Source organism: Thermobia domestica, chromosome 5 (genome assembly GCF_964235325.1).
Source record: "Thermobia domestica chromosome 5, izTheDome1.hap1.1, whole genome shotgun sequence".
NCBI lineage: Eukaryota > Metazoa > Arthropoda > Insecta > Zygentoma > Lepismatidae > Thermobia > Thermobia domestica.
In genome coordinates, this window is record NC_137458.1 from 213,612,223 (window position 1) to 213,623,139 (window position 10,917).

Sequence of the window (10,917 nt, forward strand, 5' to 3'; positions counted from 1 at the left end):
GGGTATACAGGTATTTCGGGGTTACCTATAGTGCTTACGCAAACGGTGAATTGTGAATTGTCATCCATCTGCAATATTTGTAATACAATAATGTATGTAACTATAATACTTTATATAGAATATATTATAATGTTGCATTGCAATAATACAAACAAAACAAGACGTAATTACTTACGACCAATGGCAATTAATAGAGACTTTTATTTGTAAAAGGAAGCAAAACATGATTATACAAAATTAAGATTGTTGTCGCTCGTGTTCTTTTTTTGTCTTTGTTTTTGTTTTTAAATGACAACTACGTTCTCACTGCTTCATTATATAATGTTCTAGAGTAAAATAATACTAATAGAATTATGGAATTAATTATTAATAGAATACTAATAATGAATTGCATTTGCTTATAAAGGTAGTAGGCTACTACTTGAATAAGATAGGTAGTCAGTGTATATGAAATTTATAATTTATATTTGCACATATCATAAAAATGAGAGTTCCTAATATAACTAAGGAACAACTTATACTAAGCTAATGAAAACTAATAAGGGTACATACAATGCCATGCAATAATATTATATACATAATATTTTATTTTTTTATTGAATTTATACTGACTTCATTTACTTTTGAAGAATATAAGAACACTTATAGCGAATAAGTACGCAAAAAAAATCTTATTTCCTGTCGCATAAAATAGAAAAGAGAGAGAACAACTTAGCTAATCTCGCATAGTTGAGATAGAGACATATGGTATAATAAGGAAGTGCGTTTTTAATTTACAAGCAATTAATATTTACTGTTGTAACAGATAACATTAACATATTAATTTTAATATATAGTTTTATACTCTAACAACGGGTGTCTATAAATAACACATTGTTGAGTTGAGTCTGCACAGTAGGTGCACAGGCTAAATGATTACAATGATTTACGTATAGTAAATGTATATTGACATATACATACATTTATTTACAGCAAGCCTACTATATACATAGTGAAGACTATACTGTTGCCACTTGAATTAATTATAATTGAATTAAACATTCGCATTGCACTAGCTTTTGTGCACGGATGTCTTTTGAATAGTATTCTTGAATTATACATTCCAGATTCTGTTATAGATTGGTGGCGGGGAGTAATATCCCGTAATCGAAGGCAACTTAACCTAACTTATGAACTTATTTATGCTTCTTTATATATTCTAAATGAATATAATATATGTTTTGTGTTGTTTTGTTTTCGTGTGCATTGTTTTTCAGATTATGGATCGAATTCTTTCTAGATATGTCCTGCGTGAATTTTATTTACAGAATTTAAATTTGTCGAATTTTTGAAAGCGAGGGGAGGGGGTACCAATACGCACTTGAGATTTGGGCATTATTAGGAATTTTTACATTTTAAGTTTTACTTACATTATTGTTCTGTCTCTCCCTATTAAGGCGTTTTCTAGAATGTCGTCCCTCTATTATGCGGCTGACCTCTATTATTATAATAACTTCTTTTACCACGACCCTTATTATTATAGTATTATTGTTCTCCACGATTTATTAATACACTCTGTCGATTGATTTTAACTTTGGTTGACTACATTTTACATTATGGAGCTCCAAGGGAGCATCAGAGAGGGCACGTAAACCTGCTTGAACCTTAGCAGATTTATACAATTTAAGTAGTTTTTTAACTTCATTTATACACGACCTGGCTCACGAGTAAAGATAATTTCCAAAGCACGGGGGTTCAAACCATTTTTAATATGTAATGTGTACTTATAATTAACTCTAGTTTGTTACATGCTCTTAGAACTGCATACTTAATTTGAAAACGTTCATTCCGTCTTGCCAATAAGGCAATGGTTTACTAAGCTCAGATGAGGTTGCGTGGGCAAAAGCCTATCTGGACCTACAAAGTACAAAGGCGTATCCTGTTTTTAATTATTATTTTCTTCTTGTATTAAAATATCCTTTTTTTAATGATATTCTCATCAATGCGATTTTTAATCCTTCTAACGGAAGTTTTACCTTTAGCAAATAAAAATAACTTTTGTTTTTCTAACCACTTCTCTTTTTTCTTTTCACTTGGTGTTTTTTGTTTTGTCTGTTTGTCTGTCTGGCCATCGGTCTGTCTGTCAACACCAGGAATATAATACCTACGCAAGGAATTAAGTTGGTTCCTTAGTTGTATATATATATATTTTTATTATTTTCTTTTTTTTTCGCAGGGTTTCCGACCATGCATGGATTTAAAACCATTTTATACTTTTCTAAACTACTTTTTTCTCTATTTATTCCTTCTATACATATAAATATTTGATTGGGTACCTATTTACTTACTTAATTATTTATTTAGGTATTAATATAACATTTCTTTCAGAAAGCCTGCATCAACATTGAATTTTACGTTAGAAGTTCCTACGCCTATCGCGATAACTTAACATTTTTTTTTAACTATAAAATGATCGAACAATTCGATCAGGTTGAAACTAGAGAACTTGGACAATACAACTTTGTTCGTTCAACATTAACTTTCTTAATGATGCACATTGCATACATTTAGGAAAAACCCCGGCTTAGTTACCAATTTTTTAATGAGGACTAAATCATTTTCTTTATACATATAGCCTTTCCTATGTTTTTTAATTTTGGCTCTTTGTTTTTACTGCTGACTAATTAAGGCCCTTTGAGCTAGTTTTCTTATACGACTAAGATTTTTTTTTTTGAGTTTCCCATACGGGGTTTCACATAGTGTCTCGACTTCGATACCTACTATAGCCTTTCTACCAAACACCAATTCAAAGGAGAATAAGGATGGTGTTCGTGTCTAGTTGTAGTTTAGATTTCGATTCTTCGACTTTCTCAGCGGAGAGTGAGCTGGCTTTAACCGGTTCACTCTTACCTCTGGTGAAGGAACACATTACTCTAAATGTCCTACGATTTGAGAGTCAGGTATAGTCACATTTCGTTTACTCAGATTGAACACAGGCAGTTTGGCAAACCCATTTTCTTCCACAAAAATTGTGGGTGGTATTAAACATGAGTAAGATCGATGTAAAACGTCATTTGGTTTCACATAATAATTTCCAGCTATAGAATAACTTGGCTTAACTTTTACTAAACCAACTTTCCCAGCAGGTATTTGCATGCGCTCAACTGTTTTAATTAGATTACGCGCGAGTGAATATGAGTGAATTTCAATACAATTGATTTTTAAGATAGGACATTCGTTCTCCGGTTGTGAATCTAGAATAACATCTTTAGAAGAGGAACCTGAATCATTGAGCTCTAAACTATTCTGAGTTATTTCAGCGTTCGTACGCGGTACCGATGTTGAGCTAACATTTTTATTTGTCCGAGGGTTACCCTTTTTGTTGTAAAACTGAATATGGGACAGATTTAATACTGTTTGTTTCTTGCGGCTTGGCAAATACTGAACATAAAACTTCATGTTAGGATGTCTTTGATTGCCGTTAATAGTTATAGTCTGTAACCCTATACCGTACGTGTAACGCTGAATGAAATTTATTCCTAGAACCATTTTCTCGTCTAATTGAGACTGTTTAACTAAAGCCACATTTAACCATAAACGACGCGATCTTCGACCATAAGTTCCAACTTGGAAACTTAACCGAACCACTGGGAGTGGTTCAGTTAACTTATTCCCTAATGTGCGCAAACGAATAGTGGCACGCATTCGCTTAGCAATTGGAAAATTTTGAGGGATCATTTCTTCAGCCAAAACAGAGACCTGCGAACCACTGTCTAATAATGCGTCTACTTTTCTATTAAAAATTCGAATCGGAATCGTGGGCAATCTGTGATCACACAATTTCGTTCGAGCTCTTTTTACTTCAATTGGCCTACCATCTCTCCCGATTTCATGCTTATACGTCCACATTCTTTTGACAAACGAATTGTTTCTAACACCCCTATAAGGTTTTACATGATGTGGTCTTTTAAATTCTCTACGTTTTCTATTCATTTCCTGATGAGATTCAGAATAAATGTCAGCTAAGTACAATAAACGCAACACATGAATAGCTTGATCTATTGTCGATACTTCCTTTAATACTAAGGCCTGGACATAATTTGAAGGCAACGCTTTATACAATAGACGTAACAATTTTCTCTCTCCCATTTCAGGTCTTACGAACTTCCAGTCTCGTATTAAAGTATACGCGAAGTTGTCAGGAGGGAAACGAGGAGGGAGTCGTTTTCTCTTTAACTTTTGTTCAAGCTGACCTTTATATAACTCGTCAGGAAATGCTCGAGAAATCATTTGCTTTAATTCTCGAAACTGCAACTGTTGGATGGCATCCTTATGACATAGGAACCAATCAAGGGCCGAATTTTCGAGACAGGCCGCTAGATATATACATTGCTCCTGGTCGAGCCAATCGAGGGCACGAGATATAGTCTGATATTCATCAAGGAATCTTGTAACAGATTCTTTAGGGCTTCCTTTAAATTTCGGCAATTTTAATACCGGGACACTGGCTACTCGATCTTCTGTTTTTTTCCGTGCACTTGATTCATCAGGATCTTGTCTATTTTCTATTTGGGGTCCTTTCGGAGGGAGTAAATTAACATTTATTGCCTTATTCTCGTCCAAGGGTAATGAATCCTCTGAGGGAGTCTTCACTTCGTGATTATCTAAAATTTTTGCCTAATATTATTATATAACAATAGTGCAAGTGCGTTATCGGCAGTGGGGGAATATTTCACTTGAGGAGGGTGAGAAGCAATTTGCGGATATTTAAGAAAACTTAGATTTTTAATACAAGGTTCTTCATTTATACACTCTTTAAGTTCTTCGCCTGAGTCATATGAGAAAGGACTCGGTGTTAGTACGTCACGTGCAGTCTTTTCCTGGTAGAGCTCCTTCTTTGCCAATTGTTTGATTTCGTCTTCTGAATCATATTTACTTGATTCAGGTGGTGAACTTTCTGGGAGTTTACTTTTTAAGGGTTCGCCCACATGAGGTGGTATGTCAAATGGAAAATAAACTTCATCTTTGACCGTTTCTGAAGCAACTACTTGCTTCTGTTCTTCTTTCTTTAAAGGTGTTGACGCTAATTTAGGGTCAAACTCAAAATCACTCGTCATAATGCCAGGAGACTCTTCGGATGAACTATCTGCACCGTCATTAGAAGGGTCAGTAAGTTGTTCTGGCTTAAGGAAAATTGTGCGTTTCGCGACCACTGGTTTATATTGTGTATTGTCCAAAGGAGTCAAGGATGACATTTTATTACAAGTTTCTTCAAATTTAGCTAAATTTTCTTTATAACGCTGCGTTTGTGTTATCGGTTGCCTATCCACAGGCTGCCTATCCGTGCTACTATGACATCTTTCCTTTTCTATTTTGTGTCTTATGTTTAGGTTTTGATATTATGTTCATAGTGCATGTTAATTTAAGTGAATTATGTAAATTGTCGCATTACTGCAATTGTGTTATTTTGGATTCTAATGGAAATTAATGATCTGATTATATTGCTCATAGTGAAATACCCCCCCATTATTTTTTTAATTTGAGTAAAAAAAAATAGTGAAAACAGTAATTCGAAATGTCTTCCCATTGGTTCCCCTTTTTCAAACCTAAGAAATCCCCACCAAAATTTCATGCTTGGTATATTGCCAAATCGGGTGAAGCAAATTGCAAATTTTGTAGGAAATCTCTTGCTCAGAACGCCGCTCTTACGCAGGCTTTGCGCTCCGAAGTATGTCCCCTGGCAAAAGAAGCAACAGATTTGCCCGTGCAGCAAGCCAGTTTCCCAGTAGCCAGTTCGCCTACTTTACTTGAACCGCGGATAAACCATCCACAGCAGTATAGTTTACCGGATCCTGTGGATAGGCAACCGATAACACAAACGCAGCGTTATAAAGAAAATTTAGCTAAATTTGAAGAAACTTGTAATAAAATGTCATCCTTGACTCCTTTGGACAATACACAATATAAACCAGTGGTCGCGAAACGCACAATTTTCCTTAAGCCAGAACAACTTACTGACCCTTCTAATGACGGTGCAGATAGTTCATCCGAAGAGTCTCCTGGCATTATGACGAGTGATTTTGAGTTTGACCCTAAATTAGCGTCAACACCTTTAAAGAAAGAAGAACAGAAGCAAGTAGTTGCTTCAGAAACGGTCAAAGATGAAGTTTATTTTCCATTTGACATACCACCTCATGTGGGCGAACCCTTAAAAAGTAAACTCCCAGAAAGTTCACCACCTGAATCAAGTAAATATGATTCAGAAGACGAAATCAAACAATTGGCAAAGAAGGAGCTCTACCAGGAAAAGACTGCACGTGACGTACTAACACCGAGTCCTTTCTCATATGACTCAGGCGAAGAACTTAAAGAGTGTATAAATGAAGAACCTTGTATTAAAAATCTAAGTTTTCTTAAATATCCGCAAATTGCTTCTCACCCTCCTCAAGTGAAATATTCCCCCACTGCCGATAACGCACTTGCACTATTGTTATATAATAATATTAGGCAAAAAATTTTAGATAATCACGAAGTGAAGACTCCCTCAGAGGATTCATTACCCTTGGACGAGAATAAGGCAATAAATGTTAATTTACTCCCTCCGAAAGGACCCCAAATAGAAAATAGACAAGATCCTGATGAATCAAGTGCACGGAAAAAAACAGAAGATCGAGTAGCCAGTGTCCCGGTATTAAAATTGCCGAAATTTAAAGGAAGCCCTAAAGAATCTGTTACAAGATTCCTTGATGAATATCAGACTATATCTCGTGCCCTCGATTGGCTCGACCAGGAGCAATGTATATATCTAGCGGCCTGTCTCGAAAATTCGGCCCTTGATTGGTTCCTATGTCATAAGGATGCCATCCAACAGTTGCAGTTTCGAGAATTAAAGCAAATGATTTCTCGAGCATTTCCTGACGAGTTATATAAAGGTCAGCTTGAACAAAAGTTAAAGAGAAAACGACTCCCTCCTCGTTTCCCTCCTGACAACTTCGCGTATTCTTTAATACGAGACTGGAAGTTCGTAAGACCTGAAATGGGAGAGAGAAAATTGTTACGCCTATTGTATAAAGCGTTGCCTTCAAATTATGTCCAGGCCTTAGTATTAAAGGAAGTATCGACAATAGATCAAGCTATTCATGTGTTGCGTTTATTGTACTTAGCTGACATTTATTCTGAATCTCATCAGGAAATGAATAGAAAACGTAGAGAATTTAAAAGACCACATCATGTAAAACCTTATAGGGGTGTTAGAAACAATTCGTTTGTCAAAAGAATGTGGACGTATAAGCATGAAATCGGGAGAGATGGTAGGCCAATTGAAGTAAAAAGAGCTCGAACGAAATTGTGTGATCACAGATTGCCCACGATTCCGATTCGAATTTTTAATAGAAAAGTAGACGCATTATTAGACAGTGGTTCGCAGGTCTCTGTTTTGGCTGAAGAAATGATCCCTCAAAATTTTCCAATTGCTAAGCGAATGCGTGCCACTATTCGTTTGCGCACATTAGGGAATAAGTTAACTGAACCACTCCCAGTGGTTCGGTTAAGTTTCCAAGTTGGAACTTATGGTCGAAGATCGCGTCGTTTATGGTTAAATGTGGCTTTAGTTAAACAGTCTCAATTAGACGAGAAAATGGTTCTAGGAATAAATTTCATTCAGCGTTACACGTACGGTATAGGGTTACAGACTATAACTATTAACGGCAATCAAAGACATCCTAACATGAAGTTTTATGTTCAGTATTTGCCAAGCCGCAAGAAACAAACAGTATTAAATCTGTCCCATATTCAGTTTTACAACAAAAAGGGTAACCCTCGGACAAATAAAAATGTTAGCTCAACATCGGTACCGCGTACGAACGCTGAAATAACTCAGAATAGTTTAGAGCTCAATGATTCAGGTTCCTCTTCTAAAGATGTTATTCTAGATTCACAACCGGAGAACGAATGTCCTATCTTAAAAATCAATTGTATTGAAATTCACTCATATTCACTCGCGCGTAATCTAATTAAAACAGTTGAGCGCATGCAAATACCTGCTGGGAAAGTTGGTTTAGTAAAAGTTAAGCCAAGTTATTCTATAGCTGGAAATTATTATGTGAAACCAAATGACGTTTTACATCGATCTTACTCATGTTTAATACCACCCACAATTTTTGTGGAAGAAAATGGGTTTGCCAAACTGCCTGTGTTCAATCTGAGTAAACGAAATGTGACTATACCTGACTCTCAAATCGTAGGACATTTAGAGTAATGTGTTCCTTCACCAGAGGTAAGAGTGAACCGGTTAAAGCCAGCTCACTCTCCGCTGAGAAAGTCGAAGAATCGAAATCTAAACTACAACTAGACACGAACACCATCCTTATTCTCCTTTGAATTGGTGTTTGGTAGAAAGGCTATAGTAGGTATCGAAGTCGAGACACTATGTGAAACCCCGTATGGGAAACTCAAAAAAAAAATCTTAGTCGTATAAGAAAACTAGCTCAAAGGGCCTTAATTAGTCAGCAGTAAAAACAAAGAGCCAAAATTAAAAAACATAGGAAAGGCTATATGTATAAAGAAAATGATTTAGTCCTCATTAAAAAATTGGTAACTAAGCCGGGGTTTTTCCTAAATGTATGCAATGTGCATCATTAAGAAAGTTAATGTTGAACGAACAAAGTTGTATTGTCCAAGTTCTCTAGTTTCAACCTGATCGAATTGTTCGATCATTTTATAGTTAAAAAAAATGTTAAGTTATCGCGATAGGCGTAGGAACTTCTAACGTAAAATTCAATGTTGATGCAGGCTTTCTGAAAGAAATGTTATATTAATACCTAAATAAATAATTAAGTAAGTAAATAGGTACCCAATCAAATATTTATATGTATAGAAGGAATAAATAGAGAAAAAAGTAGTTTAGAAAAGTATAAAATGGTTTTAAATCCATGCATGGTCGGAAACCCTGCGAAAAAAAAAGAAAATAATAAAAATATATATATATACAACTAAGGAACCAACTTAATTCCTTGCGTAGGTATTATATTCCTGGTGTTGACAGACAGACCGATGGCCAGACAGACAAACAGACAAAACAAAAAACACCAAGTGAAAAGAAAAAAGAGAAGTGGTTAGAAAAACAAAAGTTATTTTTATTTGCTAAAGGTAAAACTTCCGTTAGAAGGATTAAAAATCGCATTGATGAGAATATCATTAAAAAAAAGGATATTTTAATACAAGAAGAAAATAATAATTAAAAACAGGATACGCCTTTGTACTTTGTAGGTCCAGATAGGCTTTTGCCCACGCAACCTCATCTGAGCTTAGTAAACCATTGCCTTATTGGCAAGACGGAATGAACGTTTTCAAATTAAGTATGCAGTTCTAAGAGCATGTAACAAACTAGAGTTAATTATAAGTACACATTACATATTAAAAATGGTTTGAACCCCCGTGCTTTGGAAATTATCTTTACTCGTGAGCCAGGTCGTGTATAAATGAAGTTAAAAAACTACTTAAATTGTATAAATCTGCTAAGGTTCAAGCAGGTTTACGTGCCCTCTCTGATGCTCCCTTGGAGCTCCATAATGTAAAATGTAGTCAACCAAAGTTAAAATCAATCGACAGAGTGTATTAATAAATCGTGGAGAACAATAATACTATAATAATAAGGGTCGTGGTAAAAGAAGTTATTATAATAATAGAGGTCAGCCGCATAATAGAGGGACGACATTCTAGAAAACGCCTTAATAGGGAGAGACAGAACAATAATGTAAGTAAAACTTAAAATGTAAAAATTCCTAATAATGCCCAAATCTCAAGTGCGTATTGGTACCCCCTCCCCTCGCTTTCAAAAATTCGACAAATTTAAATTCTGTAAATAAAATTCACGCAGGACATATCTAGAAAGAATTCGATCCATAATCTGAAAAACAATGCACACGAAAACAAAACAACACAAAACATATATTATATTCATTTAGAATATATAAAGAAGCATAAATAAGTTCATAAGTTAGGTTAAGTTGCCTTCGATTACGGGATATTACTCCCCGCCACCAATCTATAACAGAATCTGGAATGTATAATTCAAGAATACTATTCAAAAGACATCCGTGCACAAAAGCTAGTGCAATGCGAATGTTTAATTCAATTATAATTAATTCAAGTGGCAACAGTATAGTCTTCACTATGTATATAGTAGGCTTGCTGTAAATAAATGTATGTATATGTCAATATACATTTACTATACGTAAATCATTGTAATCATTTAGCCTGTGCACCTACTGTGCAGACTCAACTCAACAATGTGTTATTTATAGACACCCGTTGTTAGAGTATAAAACTATATATTAAAATTAATATGTTAATGTTATCTGTTACAACAGTAAATATTAATTGCTTGTAAATTAAAAACGCACTTCCTTATTATACCATATGTCTCTATCTCAACTATGCGAGATTAGCTAAGTTGTTCTCTCTCTTTTCTATTTTATGCGACAGGAAATAAGATTTTTTTTGCGTACTTATTCGCTATAAGTGTTCTTATATTCTTCAAAAGTAAATGAAGTCAGTATAAATTCAATAAAAAAATAAAATATTATGTATATAATATTATTGCATGGCATTGTATGTACCCTTATTAGTTTTCATTAGCTTAGTATAAGTTGTTCCTTAGTTATATTAGGAACTCTCATTTTTATGATATGTGCAAATATAAATTATAAATTTCATATACACTGACTACCTATCTTATTCAAGTAGTAGCCTACTACCTTTATAAGCAAATGCAATTCATTATTAGTATTCTATTAATAATTAATTCCATAATTCTATTAGTATTATTTTACTCTAGAACATTATATAATGAAGCAGTGAGAACGTAGTTGTCATTTAAAAACAAAAACAAAGACAAAAAAAGAACACGAGCGACAACAATCTTAATTTTGTATAATC